Below are 3,674 nucleotides of genomic sequence, written 5' to 3'. Positions count from 1 at the left end.
GCGCGAAATAAGCCATTGCAGATTCGAAATGCTGGTACATTAAGAACCGGTGTAAACGCCAAAATTTTGAATCCAAGCATGCAAACGTGACTGCATTGTATTGTACAGGTACCGATGTCAGTTTATGGCATAGAGTTCCATGCCAGTTGCACTTTTTCGGTCAATACAGGGATGGTTAATGCTGGATGTTGGAGAAGTCGTCCGCTGATGTCCCGTATGTGATCGAGCAGGCCAAGGCGACATGTCGACACTCTATAGAGCATGCTGGTTGCAACAGTGGTATGTCAACGAGCGTTATCTTATTGGAAAGCACCCCATAGAACGCTGTTCATGAATGGCACCACAACAGATCGAATCTCCAAACTGACGTACAAATTTGGATTCAGGGTGCGCGGGATAACCACGAGAGTGCTCCAGCTGTCACACGAAGTCGCACCCCGAGCCATAACTCCAGGTGTAGATCAATTGTATCTGGCAGGCAGACAGGTTGCTTGCGGGCCCTCAAATGGCCTTCTCCTAACCAGCAGAGGACCATCACCGACACCGAGCAGAACCAGCTTTGATCACAAAACACAACAGAATCCACCCTGCACTCCAATGAGCTCACGTTTGACACCACTGAAGTTGCAAATGTCAGTGGTTTCGTGTCAGTGGTATGCACGCTATAGGCCATCAGGCTCGGAGTTGTCCTTAAACTGATCAATTTAACAGTTCGTTGTAGCACTGTGCCACTGTGCAAACTGCTGCTCAAATTGCTACTGCAGATGTGGTTGATGCGCCACAGCCGAACGCCGATCACAGTCTTCCCTCTCGGTAGTGCCACACGGCCGTACGGAGCCCGGTCTTATTGCGATCATACAATCTCGTGAGCACCGCTGCAAGCCGTCGTGTACAATTGCTACATTCCTGCCAAATCTTTGTGCAATATCGCAGGAAGAACATCCAGTTTCTCGGAGCACTATTAGACGGTCCAGTTCATACTCAGTGAGTTACTTATAATAGCGTCTTTGTCGCCTTAAAGGCGTTATTGACTAACATCAACTTACCCTGTCCATTGTCAAAGGTAACTAACGCTCACGACCGTTATAGTGTGAGTTAGAGCAAACCTGACTCGTATTTTCATAGCCGCTCTACTAAAACCACTCTCACGCGACTGTCACGAAGTCTGAATAGACGTCATCTTTCATGTGTAGAAACACGCCTACCTACTTTTATGTCGCACAGATCCTTCATGGTGTTGGTTTTTATCCCGTCAGCGTGTTTTTCTAGGTCTGAAGATAGTCATTACCCACCGAAATTTATTGCCTGATTAAAAATAAAAATAAATGGCCACGCGGGATTAGTTTAAGGCGCTGCAGTCATGGACTCCGCAGCTGATCCCGGCAGAGGATCGAGTCCTCTCTCGGGCATGGATGTGAGTGTTTGTCCTTAGGATAATTTAGGTTAAGTAGTGTGTAAGCTTAGGGACTGCAGTTAAGTCCCATAAGATTTCACACACACTTGAAATTTTAGCCGGTTGCTGGTGGCCGAGCGGTTCTAGGCGCTTCAGTGTGGAACCGCGCGACCTCTACGGTCACAGGTTCGAATCCTGCCTCGGGCATGGATGTGTGTGATGTCCTTAGGTTAGTTAGGTTTAAGTAGTTCTAAGTCTAGAGGACTGTGTAACACCTCGGTTCAGTTTACAGTGATAAAAGCTATAGAAAGAATAATTTAAAATTAAGAATAGAATTTTTAGATGGGAAAATAGTGTAGAATCAGAGTTCGGTAATTGCAGATCAAAATTATAGTATATTAGAAAGTAGTTTAACGTCTAAGTACAGCCAAGCCACGGAAGCTCCGTCATGGAGAAGACAGTGACGTTAAACTCTTGTGATTAAAAACCTATAAAAAGGCCTGATCGTCATTATTGCCGCCTTTTTTCCTTGATTGTTTCGTTAAAGGGCGAGACAATAATTAGATTGCGCTTTATCGTGTTAAGATTGACGATAAGCTGTTAGAATATTACGGAGATTAAAAGTGATATAGCGTACGTTCTCTGACTGTTGGTGGCAACGGAGTATTAAGAGGCTCTTAGGACTTTAGTGCTAGATTGGAACTTTAAGGACATATAGACGACAGAAACTCAAATTATCTGCTGATACGAGTGAATTCAGAAATTCCGGTATTTAGATATTAACGTGTGGACTTTCGAAAATGTCGTGTACCGTTAGTTGCGAATCTGGACGTAGAGCGCGTGCATATCGGCATTTGCGGACTATTTAGATTCCTCCAGGCTAGGAACCTTTTAAATAGACCATCATCCATCACCATCTTAATCCTTGAATATAGAATGAAAGTGAAATACAAGAGTGTTCTACTTATTTCATTTACCAAGTACTAATCAGTGAAGGTTTTACGGAACCAAAGCTATTCAGCAGTAAGTCAGCACCATCTAGCGGAAAGCGTAGACATTAAGTAACACGCTAACTGAAGTGAACGTTTACGTGTTTTACGGACTGCTTAATATGAACTTTTGTGACTCTTTGACGTCCCCACTCCCTCCGAAAGGTGGCGCAGGCTGTCTTAATCATAAAAAGGGAGAGTTTTAGCCGGGCAAATTACTAAATAAAAGCGATATTTAAAAGACTCGCACTAATAGCAAAACACAAGGCCCGCACCTCATCGGAGAGTCGTCGCTGTCACGTCGGGAAGTAAAGACGGAAAACCTACCGACGAAATTTATCTACGAGCAGACGTCAACGTGGAGTACCTAAAAAGGGAACCACAAGAGAGTTGGGGGTGCTTCAACTGATGACCTCAGATGTTAAGTCCCATAGTGCTCAGAGCCATTTTTTTTACAAATGTCAAATGTGTGTGAAATCTTTTGGATTGTTTTTGGGGGGGGAGGAGACCAGACAGCAAGGTCATCGGTCTCATCGGATTAGGGAAGGATGTCGGCCGTGCCCTTTCAAAGTAACCATCCCGGCATTTGCCTGGAGCGATCTAGGGAAATCACGGAAAACCTAAATCAGGACGGTCGGACGCGGGATTGAACCGTCGTCCTCCCGCATGCGAGTCCAGTGAAATCTTTTGGGACTTAACTGCTAAGGTCATCAGTCTCTAAGCTTACACACTACTTAACCTAAATTATCCTGAGGACAAGCACACACACCCATGCCCGAGGGAGGACTCGAACCTCCGCCGGGACCAGCCGAACAGTCCATGACTGCAGCGCCCTAGACCGCTCGGCTAATCCCGCGCGGCTTTTTTTTTTTTTTTTTTTTGTACAAAGAAATATTGTGATCCAAGACTGGATTTATACTACACCAAGAATCGTTCTTCCCGCGCCCCGTCACGTTTGAAACAAGAAAGGGAGGAAGTGACAGTGGTACACGAAATAGCCACCGGCACTCACCACAAAGTGACTGCCAGAGTGCAGATGTAGATGCAATGACCGACGCACACCACTGTTCTCCTACTCAAGGAAATTTGTGTTTGGAAAAATTTTCAGTTCCAATGAAGGAAAGATGACACCCGCAAATGTATGTTTTTTAAACCTTCGCAGCCAGGCCGATAACTTTCAGGAGCGGCGAAGGCAACACGCCACCAGTAGAACGCCAGGAGGCTGGAGCCTTGGACGGCGTGTGTGTCCAGCTGAGCAGCGAGTGACGAGACACGTTCCCGTGGCGGAGAGA

Source organism: Schistocerca piceifrons, chromosome 1, assembly GCF_021461385.2.
Source record: "Schistocerca piceifrons isolate TAMUIC-IGC-003096 chromosome 1, iqSchPice1.1, whole genome shotgun sequence".
Classification (NCBI taxonomy): domain Eukaryota; kingdom Metazoa; phylum Arthropoda; class Insecta; order Orthoptera; family Acrididae; genus Schistocerca; species Schistocerca piceifrons.
Note: the sequence above shows the minus strand (reverse complement) of the source record.